General features: G+C 37.5%; 1 long non-coding RNA gene across 2 annotated transcripts in view; it reads right to left on the bottom strand.

Annotated features, from left to right (window-relative positions):
• Nucleotides 1-4,413: 4,413 nt before the first annotated feature.
• The window catches only part of LOC135178223 (uncharacterized), a 29,350-nt gene continuing 10,452 nt past the window's right edge, over nt 4,414-23,311 (bottom strand). For both annotated transcript variants that reach the window (XR_010303438.1, XR_010303439.1), the window contains 3 exons: nt 17,241-17,377; nt 8,164-8,214; nt 4,414-4,726 (listed from right to left, as the gene is read on the bottom strand). This is a non-coding gene — a long non-coding RNA (uncharacterized LOC135178223). The remainder of the gene's footprint in view (nt 4,727-8,163; nt 8,215-17,240; nt 17,378-23,311) is intronic.

Raw genomic sequence — 23,311 nt, 5'->3', positions numbered from 1 at the left:
AATTCTTCTTTTTTCCCCAAAAGTTTAGCACAATTAACTTCTAGCTCCTGCAGAATTCCCTTGTGGTAAAAGCCACAGGCAGAATTTACCCTAAAAACTTTAAGCAGAACAAATAGGTCAAAAATCAGACTAATAATTACAGCGCTAATTATAACCTTAAGAAAAGAACAAATGCTTCCATTACGTGACAGTGGAGTAATTTTCATGGCTGTTAAAAACAAACAAGCAAACACCTAAAACCACCCACAACAAAAACCTACAAAGGCAGAAAAAGAAATTAGATTTTTAATCTGCTTTTGGCAAAGATAAATATCGATGAGAAACATGTAACATTTAAAGGTTAAAGACAAAAATAACAAAATATAAACCTTTTGCATTCCTTCATTTCAGAGCAGAATGAATATATACAAAATTAAAATTAGTTACTCTAGAACCACATTTTTATCCTTTTGACATGAAAAAAAATACACTCTTTTGTTTTAATGAATAAAGAGTTTGTAGGTTTGAAATAATTTTTCACTGAGAACTACACAAAACTCTAACACAATCTAGATTTTCAGGGAGCAGAAGCCTGCTAGGCCACCAAAATGGTTTTGGAAAGGACAAATATATGAAGCAGTTACCCTTTTTCTCTCACACTCTCTTCTTTTTTTTTTCCCAAAAATACAGCAATTAAGGGAGAAAAATCTACTCACTTATACATTATGCTAATGATCGCTCGGGTAATATGTCACTCACTAGGCCATGCAATCTCTGAGCTTGAGCAAGAAGATGAATAACACTTTTCTTGGCTCTCTAGAGATTCTTAGACTGATTCCCAATGCAGCTATAAGGAAAGGCAACTACATGGCAGAAACTGAATTGGCGGAACTATTTTTACCCTTTTTCTTCCTTCTGTATCTGAGAATACTCAATGCAGTGTTCTGAATGCAAGCCATCAAAACAAGTATAACATCATTTCATCCAGTTCCTACAAATGAAGCTTCAATGCAGTCAGATTACAATCTACCCAGCCAGACATGTTTATTCAACTAAATATAGAATAGTGTCCTACTATTCTTCAAGTTATCAGGCTTTTAAAGTTACTACTGCTGAATCTGCCTCTAGGATGCAGGTGAAAGCTTTACAAATGTTGCAGTAGCTTGTAAAAAAATGAATACTGGCACAAATGCCAAAAGTAGAAGACAGCTTGATGTAAATTGAGTGACTTATTGTTACTATGTAGACTGAGTTAATCTTATGTACAGTAAAGAGTGATAAGATATATCAGTTCTCTCTATACCATTTTGATCAAAATTCAGCTGTTGTAATATGAGCTCACACACCCATCAGCAGTACTTTATTTGCCTATGAAGTTTTCTGGTTTGTAGATCTGATCCTCTGTATTGCTGAAGACATATCCAAGGTGTTAGAGACTGTGAGCACGCCATGTCTGCTCTACTAGGCTCTGTACTCAGAGCTTGAAAAGCCCATCTGTTAGCATCAATAGATATATGTTGTTCCTAGATACAGTTCCTAGAAGTGTGCAGATGGATATGCTCTGGTGGGCATTAAGAAGGAGATAAAATTTCTACCTCTCCAGACAAGATATCTAATTTTGCTTGCTACAACATATGATGTTCTGCAATGAAACAAGGAAAACAGCATTTAGATCACTCAAACCCTGTCCTCTATTGCCTTCTATTTTGCACCTGGTTTTGACAAATAACAGCGTTCCATATGCCCTTTGCATCACAACGGCAGAATTAAAACAGATTTGCACCGATAACTAGATCAGTGGGAAATTTAGAATAGCTATAGATCTATGCCACATTAACAAAATCCCTTCAGTTCATTGTTTATGTCTACTCTGTACCCAAGGATAAACTATAGCAGTTGCTCTGTCACCCACTGACCCTTCCCCAGCAGAGAAGGACTGGGGAAAGAAGAGGGACCCTGTGCAGACCACCCTAGGTGGTCCCATTTTTTGGCACAGGGCTTGGGCTTGATGATCTCTGAAGGTGTCTTCCAACCTCCAACATTCTATGATTCTGTGATCTTTATGTTAAAACACAGTTCAGAGCATTTAAATTGTTGATGTAGAAACAAAATCCTCAGATGTATCAAAGAAAAAATTGCTCTTGAACCTGCAATGGCATGGAGCAATGACAACATTCCCCATTGTGCACTTGTTCCAATCAATAAATGGCACTGGCACTACTGAATTTCCCATGGAAAGAATATTCATGGGAGGTGTCTCTGCCCATGGCAGGGGGTTGGAACTAGTTGATCTTTGAGGTCCCTTCCAACCTAAACCATTCTATGATTCTGTGTTCCAGGGTTTGAAGAGCACAAAGTACTCGTCCGGACACAACCACAGTTTTCTATACAGAGTGAAGTTGGCTTTTGTTAAAATAGAACAAAAATAATTACTTAGATGTGTTTGTCCTTATCACCAAGTTGAACTGTGGATTTTCTTATACTCTTTTCTAGGAAAATTCATGTTTCTGATGGTTCACAGGGCAAGTACCTGCTGAGTATTTTCTCACTATTTGAATAGGATTTGCAGTTAGCCCAGAGGGTGCAGTGGGGAGAAAAAACTCAACTGTTTTGTCAGTGAACCAGTGTGCTGATGGTCTCATTTCTCTAGTGTAGCTCTGTAATACAATTGTAGCTCCACAAAACATTTTTCAAACATGCAGCTTATTTCTAGATACAGAATCTCTAATTAAGCTTCTAGACATTTCAAAGCTTAGCAGAATTGTTTTCAATCTGTCACCTAATGTCAGGCATAAACAGATTTTTGTCCACTTTTGTGACTATATGGGCACTCACTCCCACAGAAAAATCTGAAGCATAGGGTTTGTGGACAAGATTTTCACCACTGCAGTAAAACTCCTCCTGCCTGAGCTAACCTTCAGCATGGGGTGGTAGTGCTGGTATCCTAAGAAAAACACTGTCCATCACTAGAAATGTTTCTTTTATAGAAATATGTAGATGTTAAGGAAATTTAAAGAATCAGACAGGTATTTATTCATGTATTTTACAGAGCTCTTGTCACTGTAGTATCTAAATATTCTTTCATATGTTTGGCTTAAACAGATGTTTAAACTCTTCTGCTAGAAAAGTGTCTCTTTCTTCATCTCACTAGCACAAAGTTCAGCAGAACTTTGGCAGAAGAGAAGCCCAAGATGAGGGTATTAAAAGCTAAATGAGGAAACTGAAAGTTCACTGAGGATACTCTAAATTCTTCCCCAACCCCCACCCTCCCACCCTGCCCATGCCCATGCTTTCTGTTTTTTCCTGCAAGCCACTCAGTTTCACATCTGTGTTTTGGCAGATCTGCCTGGTCTTGTTAGGGCTGAGCAGCCCCAGGTGCCACTTACACCTTAGCCCAAGAGAAAGCCCCAAGCTGGCATGACACCTCCCAGCATCCCACCTGGGCAGAACTGTAAAAACCTCCTTGAAAACAGCAACAGCTTACTAAATCAATTTATTTTCTGATTAAGGGTTTTGGAGCCTGGAAACTGCTTTAATTACCAGGCTGTGCTGGGCAGGGATGTTTTCCTCCCATTTTCCTGAAAGAGTGCCATGGTAGAAGAGAAGCTTTTTTTCTTCCCCCAATGATATGCATAATAAACCAGAAATATTTTACACAAAGAAAAAAAACTGATACTCTATTTTATCACTATGAGGAAATGCTGTTAAGCTTGTGTAGCATGTTTTACCTGAAAATAATAGTTGAGGGGGGAAAAAAGAACATTGATCACAAGAAACCTTTGACCTCAGAAGATGGGGCAGCACATCTCACTGCAGAATTTATAGGAAAAATTAACAATCTGAAATTAAAAGGAAATTACTTCAGTCTTGCATCACATTTATGAAAGCAAGCTGAGGGGGTTCTGAGTAAGACCTGAAGGCTTTCATTAGAGTATTTCACCTCAAAAGGAAAGACAATATGGAAGCTTAGCAGTAGAAATCGGAGCTAGCAAATGAAGATATGCCTACAGAAAAAGAAAGCCTGCAATAATAATAATAAAAAAACCCAAAGTGAAATATATTTCTCAGGTATAAAGGAAATAAATCAGAAATAATTAAGACTCTTGCTTGGGGCTAGATAGTATAAATCAAAAAAGCCTTGGGTTGCAAAGAAAATTTAATTTAAAAAAGCCTTTTCTTGTGCCAAAGATTTATCATTTTTAAAGCCCAGTGGGGCTAGAATTTACTTTATTCTCCTTAACTCTAAAGAGGTACAATTCTGCTTCTTTTGATGAATCCATTTGACTTCTACATTGCTAAGTCTCCTGAAACTTTTCTGATTGTCTCATTTTTCTTTCATTTTTTGAGAAAAGGAAACAAGCAATTATCTGAACATCTGAACACTGTGCATTTGATTGTTTGCTCTAAAGAACAGTTAGACTCATAAAAGCAAAATTTGAAGTTTCTTGTTCCAAGGTAATTTTATTTGTTCTCTATCATGGCTATTACCTGCTTACATCTCAATCTCTACAGTCAGTGTTAAATGCTTTTACATAACAGACTTGCAATCAGGCAGCACTGCCAGCTTATAAATGCAATTCTGTACTTGTTATGCACTCCATTTTTCAATGTTATCCTCAGAGTAAGTGAAGGAGGTCAAAATTCTCAGTTACTGTTCTGCAAAGAAATTCTCTTTGATTGCATAAGGCAGAATTTCAGTCAAGTCAATAGGACTGCCATGAAAAGCAATGTGGCTGTGAAATGCAATCTGAAAGAGACACAAAGCCATGAAGAGAAGTGTGATTAGGGAAATCTACAATATCCTGATACCTGAGCTTCATATATTCATCTCTAGATAACAAGTCACAAATGAAATGGCATACCACGAAACAAAACAAAACAAGAAAGAGAACAGAAGAGTTTAAGTCAGTAACAGCACATAGGGGCAGGAGGGGTTAAGATTATTTCTGTAAACCAGGCTGTCATCACAACAAAACTACACAAGAAGTCAGCAAACAACAGCTAGGGAACATGAAGAAGTCAAGAGAGCTATAGTACAAAGGAGAGGGCAATTATCATGTATATATTATGCTTGAGAGATGAGATGATACTGATTATCTAAGGCATGATCAGCCAGCTGAGAAAGGCAGAAAAGCTAAAGTCAGAGAGAGAACTTGATTATTCTTTATGATTAAGTACTGGAATTATAGGACTCTTCAGTGGAAGAAAACAATGAACGATTCAATATGTCTGGGCTCAGAATAACTTCTGTGATCCCTGGACACTAACTCATACCACCCCCATTGTCAGACAACTCCACTGGCTCCTCATTAATTTCAGAACTCAGTGCAAAATGAACTTCTTGATTATAAAACCCTCCATGGGCTTGCTCTGGTCTCTCTCTCTACTTCCTCTGCACATCTAGCACTGGCTTTCTCTTTTTCCCTCCAGACAACATTGTTGGTGTGATTAAAAGCTCTTGTTTCTACTGTGCCACCACATCACTTACTTTCCTGGTTTGCCAGTGGCTGTATGAACACAGATTATTAATAGAACTTGCACTGTCAGAGCAGGAAAACAAACCACTACTAAGAAACTGTAATGTGTTGGATTTTGAGCAAAGAGCAACTCATGCCTGAAGATGTATTTTCAGTCCCACAGCTGGATATACAAGAGTTTATCAAATACAAAGTTTGTGGCCATGATCTGGCTGATATTGCACATGACACCCAGTGGATGTTGTAATTCAGCCCTTGTCTGTAACAAGTAAAGAAGATCCAATAGAAGGCAGTGGAAAAGTAGTAATGTCTGAGAATTAGCTCAGAGTTAGTTTAGTTCACCAGAAAACAGGAATTTCTAAAGTAGGCATTGAAAAATATATAAGGATCAACAATATTGTAATTTGCAAAATCCTGTCAGATTGCTGCTGCTTCAATGCACATCTGTTGCTTATGTGTTACAAACCTTACTAGTTATCTTACTTGGTTAAGCAGCAGCACTTCTTGTCTGCAAGCTATTAGCTTGACTTCTGATACTACTTTCACACAAATGTATGGATGTATTTTTAAGAGTATTTTCTCAGAAATGAGGTCAATTAATTTCCAAATAAGCACTACTTGGATTCTGTAAAGGCACCTAAGCCATCACACATTCTGTACGCAACCACAAGAAGGCCTGGGTGAGAAAGGATCCAAGTGAATTAAATTGTATTCATGGGCTTAACCCTTTGTATCTAATGCCATGAGGAGGCAGGTAGCAGGGCCTGCCCAAGACATCTTCCACTGAAGAAAGCATAAAAAAAGACCCTGGACATACTTTAAAGATGTTTTATTGCAGCCTCTTTATATTCTTTATAACAATCGTGTGTCATTCTCTGAGTAATATTTATGCAACCACTTATGTCTGTCCAACTATTCTTAAAGACCAACAGAATTTGGGCTCAGAACATCTAATTAAAATATATTTCTGTTCACTGTGACAGCACAAATATTGAAGATTAAAAATTATAAAATATGCAATACTTTGTTTTTTCCCACTTCCTCACAATCACTGGATGTAGTTATTCTTCTATTATCTTTGACATATAAAGGAAATTTATTATATATATTATATATATTTCTGCCCAAGATGACAAAGGATTGTGAACTAAAATAATGAGCTGGTCTAAAATAACTTTGTTCCAATCTCTGCCATTGGTGTCTTCACAAACAAAAGCAGGAACTCACAGAAATATGAGTCCTGAAGAGGCAATATTGCACCCACAACTCTCCACTTGAAAGAAGGAAATGACTGAACCAGATCTTAATTCTCCAGCCACACAAATGATCCGCAGCTGCTGGTTTAAGTGCTAAGCTCAGATAGGGGAATGGCTGTTTGCATATCATGGAGAGCTGTCCCTTCCAAAGATGCTTAAAATACAGCCAGACCCAGCTGTTATATTGGTACAAATTCACACTATAAATGCCTTGGAAAGTAGATGCTGGTTGAAACAAACACTTGCCATACAACTTAGTCCTAAGAAAATTCTAGTAAAATATGAAGTGGAAGAGCTCAGTTATCATTGCTCCACCTTCTCATTTTGCCATTCCTATCTGTAGAACATCATTAATGCAGCCCTTCAAAGGAATGTCCTTCTTGAGTGGAACAATGGGTTCCTACCAGATAGGTCACTGACTGATAATTACTTTCTATTAGGAGATGAGGCAAAATGCATAAGGAAATAATCAGGAAAGAGCCTACTGAAATCACAAGTGTAGGAGGGAAGTAAGATTTTTCCTGCAAAACATAGATTTGTCCTAGCAAAATCCATTGACAGAGTAAGGTAGAGAGGTATTATAAACCGAGGATAGACTGTACAGATGGAGCACAACCATCATCCTAAAGATGAAATAAAAATGGGGTGAAAGGTACAAGAGAGAATAGAAAAATACAGAAATAGTACAGAATGCAAGGCCTCACACAGAGAACAAAATAATGCTGATTTCTGCAATAAGCCTGTAAACAGTGGACTGGGGTGACTGAATAAAAGAAATTGGTGCTTGTTTTGATCACATTATATATATAATTCATCAATGAAGTGTTTGTGAAAAGGCTAGGAAAGCTTAAAATGCAGCCATCAAGCTGTTTTCAGGTAAACCTAGGAAATATGTGCACTAATTCTAGTTTGCAGAAAGCTGGTAAGAGTTCAGTAGAACACTGTGCACAACCATTAGCACAAAATATGTACTTGGATTGGAATCAATACAAACATGTAAGAATGATTACAGTATTACATGGCCTGTCTTACTAAGGCATACTAGAAAACTAGGCTTGTCCAGCAATCTAAAATGTACAATGAAAACAATACAACTGGTTTGTCTTCATGCATCAAGTAGAGAATATCTAATGCTAATACTGAAAATAAGGGCAGTGGTGAAACAAGGGTGAATGAGGATAAAATTCCTGTGCATACATATATTATAAATCAGAACAGGTTTTTAACCTGCAAAGCAGTCAGAGGACCAAAGGCTAACACACTGAAGGCATTTTCAGAAGGATCCTCCTGCTCCTAATGCAGAATCACACCATGGTTCCATTTGGTATTTGACAGCATCAAAACCTTTGTGCAAAACACCGGGAGATAGTCAATGGTATCTTTGCTTTTGTTTGTCAATATATCACCCTTGCCTTCTCTTATTGATTTCGTTGCATTCTTATCTGACCTACCTGAAGAAGCCCCCATACGCTCCTGTCCAGCCTCTTTGCATTACAGGACATCTGCAGAAAGAGGACGGTCGATAACTCACAGGGTTACAGTATAATCTATACTGTAGGTGAAATCCATCCCATAGGTGAAAAGCAACGGACTACCAAAAGTGGCCAAAGGAAAGAGAGTTTGATCTTCTAAGATTACTTAATATAAGTTGACTAGGCAAGCCCAAGTCATTAATAAACTCAGACTTTAAAGGGCAGAAAGCAGAAGGTAGTCAGTGTGCTTAGAGGAAATAAAATAATTTTGGTTTTTTTTTTTTCTGATGGAGTGTCAGGGACCTAGTAAAGTGATAGAAGATATCAAATGGCTGGGGTTTGATGTTGAGGGGGTATTTTAAGCCATTTCTTAATTTTTTTAAGTAACCAAAAATATTTTGTCACTATACAGAAAACAGATCAAACCACCCAATTACAGTTTATGAACCAAATTTTATATATATATATATATATATATATATTTACTTACACTTAAGGAAAGAGAATATGAAAACATAAAATGGAAAAAAGCCAAAGTTTTATAACATTTTCTCTTTTGTTCTTATGCACAGAAACACTAGTGACACATAATAAAATATATCCATCATTTATTATTGGCAATCAAGTATGCACAAATTCCCTTAGAGTGAGAGAATCAGAGATAAACAATCTACAAAGAAAGAGCAAGCATAAGAAAAACTGGCCAAACATGACAGGAATCATCTAGTGATAAGAGAAACATACTGCTAAGAGGTAAACAGCCACCTGGGAGTTAGATGATTTGGAGATAAATAGCTTCCCAAGAGAGATCAAGTGTTGGCACATATTTGCCAGTAGCCATTCAGAAGTGATATGGAACTCTCAATGGCATTCCGTAAATGGCTCTAGCTAGCCTGGTCTTCTTGATTTTATTATCTGCACAATCCCATTTCTGTTTGATTGCTTTGTATCTGTATATGCACTAGGAGAAAGAGCATTTGCATTTTTCTCAAGTCTGCTGTTTGATCTGGTAGATTATGCTCTTCTCCATTTTCAGAGTCAGTACAAACTCTTCAAATCATCCCCTTTAAAAAAGGTGGTGGGACAAAATGAGTGGGATTTCACACTTCTCTTGAGGATACAAAGCACAAGGCAAGTTTGGTGTGTGGGGATGAGAAGGCCTTTCCCAGTGCAATCCTAAATGATCTTAACTTTTGCTCTGCAGAGTTCATGCTTATTTCTCATCCCACAGAGTCCTGTATTTGAAGATTCTGTGCTTAGGCACTTGGCATTTCATGGCAGGTGCAATGTAAAAGTCACTCTGTCCACAACAGGAGAAGATTGTTTAATACTTAGATGTATCTGAAACACAGAAGTTTCACAATTCCCTTCCATTTAATTAGGGCCTTGAATATTTTGTAAATGTATTCTCCTTGTATGCTCCCTCAGCAATTATAACCTCAATTCCAAGACAAGTGTTAAAAGTCTTGGAGTTTCATCAATAATATCCCTATTCTCACAGTAATAAACCATAAAATGTGCATTTAAATTTACTAGCTAAGGTTAAGAGTCCTTCTGAAGAGAAAATGGGGGGGAAGAGGGAGATAGAGAGATCAGATGAACAGTTTGGACAATAATTTCTTTGTTGAGTTATTTAAAGCAGATGTAGTAGGAATGACACATACAAATTGAAAAATATTGTACAGTTACAAGACTTAACAGCAGGGATGACACATTTACATTTGTCAGAAATAAATATTTAGTAAAAATATGTTCAGTAGGGCTCTTTAAAAGATAGTGGGTTTTTTTACTATATAAATAACTATTATTCTAGGCATAGGACAGAAGTGGTGACAGTTATAGTGCTTATATGATTAAGCTAGCTGTAACAAATTACTTTAAAAAAATCTGATTATGAAGCATCACACGGAGGCCAAGTAGGAGGACTGAGAATGTAACTTATGGTTGGAAATGTAATGAATAATTTGGGCTATTTAAGTATGTCTGCAGTACACTCACTGCTGCAGTAGCTAAGGGCATCTAAATGCCAGACACTGCATGGTAAAAGTAATCTTAGGGCAACAGGGATTACAGTCATTAACATGGATGCTTAAATAGTGTAAATACTCATTTACAAGTAGTCAGTGTATTCAGCCAAAGACCTGAATATTGGTTGTTTCAGTGGTTTCCTAGGCTCTTTATTTTGCTGTCTTGGAAGGTCTACTTTGAAAATTTTGGGCTTACTGGAATTTTTTAAGGAAAGATTCATGGCAGAATCTATGCCTTGCTCCACCTGTCTGGGTTTTGGCTGAAAGACCACAAGCAATCCCCAAAACAGAATGGAAAGGGATATGGATAGAATTCAGGATGGTAATTCCCACATCTTGGCTGCACAGAGATGTTTCTCACAACCCCATGCAGGTTAGCAGGGCTGAAGAGAGTTCAACCTTTTCCATTTCCTGACTTCTTAAATTTCTAAATTTGTCCATAATAAATTTGTTCTATCATTACTTACTTGTGAGAAGAGACCAGCACCTACCTCTCTACAACTTCCTTTCAAGTAGTCATAGAGAGCACCAAAGCCTCCCCTCAGCCTCCTTTGTTGTAGACTAAACAGCCTCAGTTCCCTCAGCCACTCATAGATCTCATGATGTTTAGGATCACCAAAAGTTCTTCAGAATAGATATGGCTGGTTTACACTCTGTTAGTTTTGTTTAGAGAAATTGGTCATCAGTGCACAGTTCCTCAGTCATCATATCCCTTTCTTGTCTAAAGAATTACCTAAGGTTCTCAGCCTTGCAAGCTGTGTCTTTAGAAAAGGAAAAATAGTACAGAATGCATCTGTTACACATTTCTATTTATTTCTAAAGAACCTAAACCTATTTCCTAATTGTAAAAGGAATCTAATAGGATGAGGGTTGTTTTTTTTTTTCCTTCTGAAGCTTCAACTTCCTTTTACCTAGCATTAAATTCAAAAGTTCTCTTTCCTTAGAGTCATGCTACAGATATTCACTAACCCACTGGTATCTCTTGCAACTTGTCTTCTTGTCACAGCCCTCAGAGATGCATACATTCACATATGAAAATCCTTATGAAAAAGCATTCAGAACTGTGTGCAAGTGCTTTTATTTTGACCAATGGCAGGTGCTGGCATTCAAAGTGGAACAATTTCCATTTCATCTGCTCCTCTGCATAACAGCAAGCCTTGAAATTTCTTATCACCTTCCTTAAAGTAGTTTCTTTTTGATCCTCTTTCAAATAATAATTTTGTAATCCAGAATTCCATCTGAGCAGGAAAGAGTTCTTAGTGGTTAAAGGTGCTAATGCCATTCCCTGTAGTGCTTATTATCACTACTAGGTGTTTTAGTAACTAGGCTTATTTGACTACAGAACTGAGTGCAGTCAGTGTTAAGATCTTATGCTGTAACTGAAAAGGCATTGAATTATTGTGCTTGTATATGACACATACTATAACAGGCCATGCTTGAGATTGATCTTCCATCTGCATGATGCACTGAGAATGATCAATGAGAAAATATGCAAGTCCTAATGAAAAGCATGATTGCTATGCTTTCTACACAACTTAACTTTCACCCCTGCTGACTCTGACAGTCACAAAGATCAGATCTTTACAAATTTCTCTCACTGCACTGTCAGGAAAAACTAATTTATATTTTGAATCTCTGCAAAATTGTTCATTATGCAAATCCTATTTTGTGAAATAGATATGAGAGTGACAGAAGTGATTGAGGTTGAAACACGAAAAAAGGCTATAAGTCCTAAAGAAAAAATCCTGGAGGGTTAAAAGAATACTCCTATTCAGGTGCTGATGGAAAAAAAATGTTTAAAAGTACAACTCCATGTTTTTCTTTCTCAGCTTTGTGCCTAGCTTGTATGAAAATAAAGTGAGATATAAAATAGTTTTATACAAAATGTAGCTGTTTAGAAAAAATCAACTGTAAAGAGGTACTAAAATCTGCTGTCTGAAGTATCTCTATTCTCAGTTTAATAGCATACAACTGGACTGATCTATTTAATCAGGTTTTTTTATTCACATTAGTACAGGGCTTAAAAATTAGTTTCAGGGAAACATTCACAAAGCTGAGAAATGTTCTATAAATACAGGTGGCTTTTGTTCTAAGACATAACAGTCTAATTCCAGGCATAAACTCTAATAATGGGACAAATGCAGGAAAATTGGTTGGGTAATAGAAAAAGCTCATCCAGATACTCAGTTAAGCCCCTGCCTATACTGATATTCCAGAATGAGCATAACATCTTTCCAGTTTTCTGAGTTCTAAATGCACTTCTTGGGGGGGGGGAAATATATATATATAGGGTATAACTAATTTTTTTTTCATAAGCAACTCTACATCATGCCCTTCAGTGTAAGGTAGGTGTACCTCTACTGCATGTAGGAGAAGCTATAAGTAAGTTAAACAGTTCCAGCGCTCACTGCAGAATAGCTGCAGCAGTATGCAGCTCTCTTTACAGGATAATTTATTCAGTTTCTTGGCACAGACACTGAGCTGAATGCAGACAGCTTTTTGGCACAGTGTTCTCTGCAGCACTGAGCTGCTTGCTTTGTGACCTCCAAAGAGCAGGGCATCACACGGTGTTCAAATCTACGCAGAGACAAGCTTCAACCTATAGCTACCAAGTGCTTTCCCAGTTCTCTAGTTCTCTAGTTCACCCTGACACGTCTGTGAGAGAGTGAGGTCTGCCACTTGAATGACCACGATCACCATGGCTCAGCACACTACAATCACTTGTAAAAATATAAATGCATTTTTCCTCCCTGGTCCATCATTTCTGACCTGATGCAGAATGTGTGTTTTAACCTCTTGGCTGCCCTGACTAATATTTAGGTTTCAAGGTTTACTTTGGGTGACTTGCTCAGGCAAACCAAAGGGTGTACTCTGCTAATCAAGCTTTTGGAAAGCTCACCTGTCCCATACTTTGGTGATTTGTACCACTAGTGGGCTTCCACATTTGTTGTGCTTTTTTTTCCTGATAGGCTCGTCCTATTAGTTCTCTCAAATCAGCCATTCTACAGATTTCTGTCTTTTATTGGTCATCCCATCCATCTGTCTTCCTCTAGTAATTCTCAGATTATGGTACTTTAGTAATGTTTTCTAACATATCATTGCTCCCTAGAGTCTCTTATGCTACTCCATAAAACTGTCTTACTTCTGTCTCGCACCGGTGCCTCCAGCTTCATGCCATGCCTCAGTGGCCTCCAGCTCATTGCTCTGCATCACTGGTCTCCTAGCCTATACTCATGGATATTGGCCCACATTTTAATTAGAATAAAATTGAAACAAGAAATGTATCAAGTAAAAAAACAAATTAAGCTCAGCTATGTGCAGGTGCTATCATTTCATACTAATTAGTATTTGGTATGTAGAGAGCTTTACAAAGCATAAAAAAATTCCTCATCACAAATTCTTGGGTTTATAAGTTCTCAACATCAGCTTAATTTTGGATCTAAGGAAAGTAGACATCCTGTCATCTGAGACTGCTTTCCCAAGCCAGCATCTCGCTTTTGTTGTGAAATCATAAATCAGTGTCATGCCAGTGTTTTTCAACACCTCTTGTCCTGGTTGCAACAAAGTATGGTCAGCTTAAGTGAGAAAAACAAAAGGATGCTTTCCAATTCTTTGATGCTGAATGAAATTAGTAAGATATTGTTAGACAGAAGCACACCTAGTAATGTTGTGGTACTCATCAGCAAGGAAAAGGAAAGAAAGCTGGAACATTATCATAAAATTAAAACATATACAGTGAAAAGAAAACCAGTTTCATAATCCTGGAAAGTCAAGAGACTCTATACATGTTAAGCTGTGTCTTGATTGACAGAAGTTGAAGTACTGGAAATAAGCCTTATGTACGCAGCTAATGATTCTCAAACCTTAGGTCATTTTTACCTCAGTGGCCTTTGCTTCAATAAAATACCAAATATACAACCATTTTATTTGCTTCCTAGCAGGTCTATTTATGAGGTAGTTATATAGTCTTTGTCTATTTTATAGATAAAGAAATAAAAGGATACAGAGTGCAGGTGAAGCACTTGAGTCCTTATGTCAGTTAAATGTCTGATACTTATCTTACTATCATTATTCTTATAGAGAAAGAATAGCATTTCTATAGTAGCTTCATTCATAATCCTAGAATAAAATCCACAGAAGTGAGAACAAACAGCTCTAGAGTTTAAAAAAAAAAACAAACAGAAAACAACAAGCAACTTGCATCTTTGAGGATGCTTTCAGCATTTAAAACATTTAGCTAACTAAAAGCAGGAACACTCAATTGCTGAAAAGAACTGGTATTTTAAGTCCAGTCCTTTGCAGAAATAGAACAGCTGCCTACTTAACAGAACAGTGCCACAGCTGCCTGGCCTGTTAATATGAACAGCTTAAAAATATAATCAACACAGGGCTTCAGTCTCCCTATCCCACAATCTATATCTTGTACCCAAATGAACAGATGCTAATCAATAGGTCACAGGGAAAGAGCTCCCTGAGACTCTCTCTGCTGCAGTGCAATGGACCATGAGCTCTGTCTCCAGAACCTGCTGTGCTACACATGAGTGAAGGCAAGGTCAGCTCAGTTACAGACAAGTCAAGGAGGCTATTTTGCAGTGTTATCCATGTCTCTAGAGCTAAGCCAACTAATGAGGCTGAAAAATCAGCCACATAACTTTAAGCTAAAGAAGGAGCAAATACTCAAAGATTTCTTTGCTGTGACTGCATCAGGTTTGAAATAAAAGACATCTGTGATGCTATCTCACTGTATGCACAGATTACAGAAAACAAATTGGTCTTACACAATAAAAGCCCATACAGTTTTCCATGACCATTTTGGGGAAGGAGGTCAGGGGAATACAGAGATATCTAACAGATGCTATAATCTTGGGTCATTTTGCTGGCAGTCATGATAATGAAAAATCTTTATTTCACATCAGCTTCTAGACCACATCATTCTGGAAATGTCAATTCAAGGATGCTTGACATTGGTGATTTGCATCATCTCAATTTTCACCTTGGTTTGTTCTTTATTTTCTATCTCTTTGATTCTTTTCACAGGATCACAGGATGTCAGAGGTTGGAAGGAACCCAAGGAGATCATTGAGTCCAACTCCCCTGACAGAGCAGGACAATAATCTAGCTCAGGTCACACAGAAACACATCCATACTGGCCTCAAAAGTCTAGTCTCCAGAGAAGGAGACTCCATAAGCTCTCTGCAAAGCCTGTTCCAGTGCTCTGTGACCCATACAGTAAAGAAGTTCCCCCTTGTGTTGAGGTGGAACCTCTTGTACTGCAGCTTACACCCACTGCTCCTTGTCCTATCACAGGGAGCAAGTGAGCAGAGCCTGTCCCTCACCTCCTGACACACTGCCCTCAGATATTTATAAACATTTATCAAATCCCCTCTCAGTTCTTCTCTTCTCCAGACTAAAAAGCCCCAGGTCCCTCAGCCTCTCTTCATAAGCCATGACCTCCAGTCCCCTAATCATCCTCGTAGCCCTCCACTGGACCCTATCCAGCAGATCCCTGTCCCTCTTAAACTGGGGAGCCCAAAACTGAACACAGTACTCAAGATGAGGTCTCACCAGAGCAGAGTTGAGGGGTAGGAAAACCTCCCTTGATTTGCTGGACACAGTCTTCCCAATAGATCCCAGGATCCCATTGGCCTTCTTGGCCATAATGGCACATTGCTGAGCCATGGTTAACTTGTTATCCACCAGGACCCCCAGGTCCCTCTCCACACAGCTGCTCTCCAGCAGATCACCTCCCAACCTGTACTGGTGGAATTTATTATTCCTCCCCAGATGCAGGACTCTGCACTTGTCCTTGTTGAATGTCATTTGGTTCCTCTGTGCCCAGCTCTCTAGTCTGTCCAAATCTCACTGGATGGCCACACAGTCTTCAGCTGCATCAGCTAAGCCTCCCAGTTTGGTGTTATCAGCAATCTTGCTGGGCCGACACTCTGTCCTCTCAATGGGTAGATTCAGTTATGGCATCATAGAATACTATCAGTTTAGTCAAGCATGATTTCCCCATGGTAAATGCATGTTGACTACTCCTGATGACCTTCTTCTCTTCCAAGTGCCATGAGATGCCCTCCAGTAGGTGCTGCTCCATCATTTTTCCAGGGATGGAGGTAAGGCTGACTGGTATGTAGTTCCCTGGAACCTCTTTCTTGCCCTTTTTGAAGACTGGAATGACATTGGCTCTCTCCTCCAGTCCTCAGGCACCTCTCCTGTCTGCCACAATTTGGCAAAAATGATGGAGAGTGGCAGAGCAATAACATCAGCCATTCCACTCAGCACCCTTGGGTACATCTCATCAGGGCCCATGGGCTTGTTATTCTCTTCCTTTCTAACTTCTTTCTTGAACTTCCCTAACTGCTCTCTGCAGTGAATAACATTCTTCTCACTCAGCACCTAGTCTCACATCCTTCTGCCAACTCTAAACCACTCTCCAATCAGTCTATGTGGGGAAAACTGTGTCTCTCTTGCTTTAATGGTGTTCAGTATCATTAGCCAGACATCATTTGTTACTCAAATCCAACCTTATTTTCTGCTTCAGTAACTGTAGTTCTCAATTAATTTAGCAGATTTTAGACACAATTTAATGCATTTATTTTGTTGCTGGTTTTGTTCCTGCAAGGGTAAACTAGCATCTGTCAGAATAGTAATTGTAGAGAAAAGGATAATTTTAGAGTATAATCAACATCTTTGCTCTAATGAAGAAAAGCATGCAAGACAAAACAAATGGAGGTTGCTGTCTTCTCTTTAAAATTACATGTTACGGAATTTCTCAGAGATGGCTTCTTTGTGAAAGAAGGAAGGAATAGCCTTGAAGTTGCACATAATGGAGTGTAACATTAATGTGCGAAACCATCAGACTGAACATTGGTTTAGATGAAAGATTCAGCAGTTTCAGCATTCTTTCTCTGATGCTGGCTGATAGAGACATCTAAGGAAATTATTCAAACAGGGCACACATCCAGGGATACTTCCCCAGTATGTCCCCCTCAGCTTTCAGTAGCCTGTTCTAGGTGTGGCTCTCACCTTTTTAGAGTCTTAAACGATTCTCCTTCCACGAGTTCACCTCATTGGCTTTTTGAACCATTTTTCAGCATCTGCAGTGTCTTGAGTCAGAGCTGGAGCTCTCTGCAATTTGGCTGTCACCACAGCTTATCCGTGCACTATGTGGAAACAATGCAAATATATTGTATGCATACACACATGCAGAAGAAAATATAAAATCAGAGAATCATAGAAATTCATAATTTTTAAATTCAGGAAAAGGCTTTTTGTTTTCAATTACGTTAATTACTTTGTAATCAGCATGATAACATGCATAAGTGTTACAAAAAAGAAAATGTCAACAGAAAATTAAATATCAAATACCCTTGTGTTGCATGAAAAGAAACAGTAACACAGAAATAAAAGATAAAGATGTGTTGAGATACAACCTAAAACAGTCTAATTGATGAAAACATTAGTTATTCTGGGGCAAATATGCTGATATGCATATACAAACTGTATTAGCTATTGGCAGATAAACTGAACTTCTCCTGTCCTATCCACAGCAGTAGTCAATAAAATCCAAATACAAAGGACAACTTTACAATAAGACATGCTCCAAATATCAAGGTATATCCTCTTAGAAAAAGAAAACCAACAAAGTATGCCTTATGTAAAGTCTGTCTGTCAAGACAGCTCTGTCACCAGTACCTTTAGAGACCTTAAGCAGTCTCTTTCAGCAAAAGAAAAAGCCAGGTGATTTCGTTCTGTACAACATACAGAGGATGAATCTGAGGTGGTTTCTAGGGAAACTAAGATAGTAGCCATAGAGGTCCTTGCAACCTGGAAGGAAAATCAGGGTTTGCAGCACGCAGTGGGTGAAATGGTGAGTGCAGGTATTCCTTCACACAATGCTGATAGTTAAAAGTTCTTTGGTTATCTGTCAGCAGGGACTAAAGTTGGGAAAGACACATGTAACATGAAATACTACAATACTTTCTTTAGGACACAAAAGACTTTCTGTGGATACTCCGTTCTCTTGTCAGGATCTGCTTATTCTCTTTCACAAAGTAAACCAGCTTTAAAAGCATCTCTTCAGAGACTTCCCAACCACTTTATCTGTCATCAGACCCACAAGGTGTAAGCTCCTGCAGACACAGCTGTGTTTACAGTCAAGCTCAGAAAAAAGAAACCAAATTTCAGAAGGAAAATAGATGAAGCCAAGCATCAGTTTCACCCTGATGGAGAAGAACTTCTCTAGGGACAGAAAAATCATTTATCTAAGCCTACTGTCTAATAGCTTACAGAGGAAATTCAGAATTCATTTCCACTTCATTAACATTGTGCTTACAAGGAAATTACCTATACAAAGCTAGCAATGGTCAGCAGTATGAAAGCTGTGTGCAGCTGAAGAAAACTGAGCACTGTAAACATCTGTGGGGGGGGGAAGGGGAGGAAAAGTATCCCAACAGCATTGCCTTCATATGTTATGCTTAAGAGTCAGACTGAAAATAAGCCAGGAAGTGGGGGGAAAATGGATATAAGCAAGCCCCTAATTATGTTGAGTTTTTCCCCCTGTCATTATATGTTGCTTAGCAGCTTTAGCTGTCTTAGATCTTCCCATTCTCTGACAAGACACAAGAACAATTCTTTAATGCTAAGTTGGTAAACTGAATTGATAGTATTTCCATATTTAACCATTAAACTAAGATAAACTTTTTAATGAGGATACAGTGTTTATTACAGAGCTTGAGAGTCCTAATCTGGAAAACACATCTCTTACCATGCCCTTTGTGAATCCTTTCAACCATTATAATTAAAGTGTTCTAAAATTTAATCTAAATACCTACTTTCAACCGTGAAACCTATGTTCACCTGATTTAATTAGCTGGAGAAATATGAATAGTTAGTACTCGGTTCTTAAAGCTCAATCAACATAAACTGCAGTTTTCTGTTATCCTGTTTTACAACAAGTATAACATGACAGAAGAGCACAATTATTTCCAGCTCTGTGGAAAAAGACCTTGAAGTCCCGAGGGAAAATAGGATGACCATGAGCCAGCAATTGCCCATATGGCCAAGAAGGCCAATGGCATCCTGGGGTGCGTCAAGAAGGCTTTGATAAGCTCTGCCCTACTCTTCCTTGGTGAGACCTCATCTGGAGTACTGTGTCCAGTTCTGGGCTTCCTAGTTCAAGGAGAGGGAACTGCTTGATAGCACATAGCAAAGGGCTATGAAGATGATTAGGGAACTAGAACGTCTCTCTTGCCAAGAAAGACTGAAGGATTTGGGGCCTTTTAGCCTAGAAAAAAGAAGATCGAAGAGGAATCTTGTCAATGCTTATAAATACTTAAAGGGTGGGTGTCAGGAAGATGGGGTAACTTGTGTTAGTTTCCATATTACACAAGGAAAAAATGATACTGAAAATAGTAAAGTCTTTGTGGTAGACCTGTGAAAAGTAAAGATTTTCTGACTCTATAGTCAATTCTAAAGCAATTGTAGTTTATACTGTAGCAGAGATGTAGCTGAAACAAACTCTCTCCAACAGAAATGAAAGTAACTGCAATACTGTTCTTCTCACCAAGTACTGTTCACAGAGCTTGTCAGCAACAGAAGATCCTTTTCTTTTAAAAGCAAATGAGACTAAATAACTTAACTGTCCATTTAACGTTCTTATTAAACACAATAAGCCAGCTGTCATAACATCCTTTTTTTTTTCTCACTAAATTAGATTCTCTATTTTGCAAAGAGAAAACAGTAAAAGATGAATGTGCAGCTTATGTTTTGTCCCAGTTTGAAGGCAAAAACCTTTCAACCGAACTGAAGGTGCATGAGATCAGGCTCTACATACTTATATTTGATTAGCATGAAGGAATTGCTTTGCCTCACCAAAAGCTGCATTAGACTCATCCAAAACTAATTCTGTGGATTTTTCATTGCATATATATGAATTTTTAAAAAATATATTTCCATCCTTTTTTATTACTATATTAATTCATTTAGGTTTAAAATAATAAAGAAGTCCTTTCAGAGGATCTATTTGATCTATTATAACATTCACAATATAAAAATTCAGAAGCACATTAAAGTAATCATTCCAAAAAGAATTCAACATGTAAATTTCAATTCCCTTCTCTTTTACCTCTGAGTGTCCTCTCATTCTTTCTCTGTACTCTTTGCTTCATAAGGCATTATCCTTTACCTAAGTATTTTCAGCCTTTCCAGAATACAAAGATAAAATTGTTTTAAAGTGACCTTGATAACTTTCTGCTGATGACTATAAAAATCCTTTTTTTAAAATTATTTTTCTTTTTGAGAGGATGGAAGACAAGGAAAATTAATAACACTTGGAGAATTTAGTCTTTTATGCTACACCATCTGCTTTTAACTGCGGCTAAAGCATAAAGATGAAATTTCCAAGTGAGAAATAAATGGGAGTTCAGAATATCTACACTTTTGAAGTTGCTCCACTTCTATCAGTTTGAAAGGAAGCAAGATGGTCAAAGAAGGAGCAATATGACAAACAAGTAATTTTGCATTAGTCAGCATGTAAGCATTCAAAAGCTGAGAATAGAAAGAGCAGGCTTATGTGCCAAACAAGCACTCCATTCGGTAGTTAAAGTAATATATATCCCTCACTATCAGTCACCTCTTTTAAGACAAATAATTCCTTTGTGAGACAGAGTTTCAAAAAAATCTATTCAAAACCAAAACCAACAAACAAATAAACAAGCAAAAAAACCAAAATATTGTGGGGTTTGTGTGCTATAAATTAATTTGCAGACTGTACATTGTATGATCTTTTCATCCACTTATTCAGCAGTCATTTTGTATTTCATCTCTTCTGAGAAGGAGATAGGAAAATAGTTATCTTTTCTTCCCCCCCCCTTTTTTAGAAAAGCTGGAGGACCCCAGGTGAATTGCACATTTTTACTCTATGATTACCAATCCCATCATTTTCAGAAGATTGACTCTTCTGCAGCCCTCCTGTTCTTTACTCATTCCAGAAATACAGACACATTGTGTCATGATTACTATCATATTCAAAGTATTTTACTAAATCATATTATTATAGCCCTTGTCTTCAAATACCAGGAAATGGAAACGGTAGGTTTCTATCACTGGTACTCAGAAACAAAACCAACAAGAGCTCCTTCAAATGTATTTTACATCCAACAACCACATTAAAAAAATAAAAATAAAAACAATACCCTCTCTTTCTGCAGATAATAGTAAGTTTCATCATCCCTGTAAAAACTCTTTAATTTTCCACTACAGGGAGGAAAGATTTGATCTCTTATTAAACAATTTATGGAAAAGTCTAAAAGTGCTTTCAATTATTTATCTGAATTGAAATCTAGGCATTGGAAACTGCTGGCATTACACACACACACACATAATATTATCAGCCCACTGAGTGCTATCAGGTCATAAAATGCTGCTGTAGCAACATCTCTGTTACAGCTGCTGGTGCTCATGCAACTTTTACTACAGTTATAAAGCCATTTATTACATTTTCTTTATGATGCTAATGCATTGTGGTCTGTTATTTTATTGTTCCCACTGTGATAAAGACTGAAATGTATGATATTGTGAAAAAAAAAAATACAAACCTAATAACATACCCTACTGCATTAAAAATCTCTTAGATAAGCTTAAGAGGCTCATAAAAATATTAACAGGAGACACCAAAGGGGAAATATTTGGTGGGACATTTTCTTTCATTTGTTTTATTGTTCCCCACAGAAAGCTTTTAATTGTGCTTTGTCAAAATATACAGAGGATGATATGAATGTGACTTCTTTTCTTAATTATAATGTCATCATTGTGAAAGAATATAATTTGCATATGCTATGAGGAGAGATGACTAAATAATATCTAAATAATCATTGAAAAGGAGAAAAGTCATTAAAAATAATCATTCACTTACACCCAGAGGTACATAGCAGTAGATAATTACAATTTGTTCAAATTATCTAAACTTATCCTCTCCTTTAAGATAATTTTGGTTTAAGAAAATGCAGTTTCTTTTCAGGGACAATCAATTCCGTTAATTAACTACTACCTGGTGCTAAGGCTCATTTAGAGACTCACTCACCAACAGTACTGTGATTCAAATAAAAAAATATTACTATTTAACTAAGGTGGAATCTCCGGGTTGTGACTTGGATACTCTTCTGGATGTGGATTGCAGATAGTTTTCTCTTCAACAGTGGCATGGAAAAGGAAGAATGAAACGAATATTTGATATTTATCTACATATTTTGATAGTTATAAGACTGAACAAGGAAGACAGTACCTTTGAAGAATGCTTTGACAGTAAATATTCCTGTATTTACAAAGTCTATTTTGTTTTACCTTAAAGCAACCACAGACTACACTGAAGCAATGCTGCTTCTCAGGAATCACAGTTTCTTCCTAAAGTATACATGTGTTTTGAGGGGGAGATTATAACATTGATTTTTAAATCTGCTTTCCCAATAACCTTTCAGTGAATATAAAAATCCAAATAATACTTGCTTTTTAAAACTAAAAATTATTCTTTCAATGCTAGGAAAAGAGGTGGGCTGCTTCTGTTGTATTTTCTAACCTGCCTATAAACTTTTCATTTTAAACTACTTTGGATCCAGTCATTACTTTGGTACTACTTAGTATTTTCAGAAGCTCTGCAGTCCATCCCTCTGTCAAATTTTTACAGATGTTTACAAAGGAGAGGTCAAAAATTATCACAAAGCTGGTGGTGACTGTAAAGAGACAGTCATCTTAGAATATTTTTTGAGAGAACAAACTCATGAAAAGCACTGATTCCCAAACCCACATAGGCTCTCCAGCTGGTTCACTAGCTCCACCAGGTACAATAACAGTGAGGTGGCTTTTGCAGCTTCTCAGAATATTTATAAAATACCATGATAGAACTGAGCAAAGACTGATGATTTCATTGCTGTGAAGACTTTTGAAGCTCATTTTTTATGGCCTCATAGGATAAAGTCCAAACTGTCAGGAAAACCTCGTGCACTGCTGAAGAATACATTTGCCGAGTGAAAAACTCTCATTTTAAATATTGCAGAACTCCTCTCTCTTTTGGCAGTTGCTATTTACTGCCAGCCTGCCTT

Source organism: Pogoniulus pusillus, chromosome 9 (genome assembly GCF_015220805.1).
Source record: "Pogoniulus pusillus isolate bPogPus1 chromosome 9, bPogPus1.pri, whole genome shotgun sequence".
NCBI lineage: Eukaryota > Metazoa > Chordata > Aves > Piciformes > Lybiidae > Pogoniulus > Pogoniulus pusillus.
This window is presented reverse-complemented; position numbering and strand designations above follow the sequence as displayed.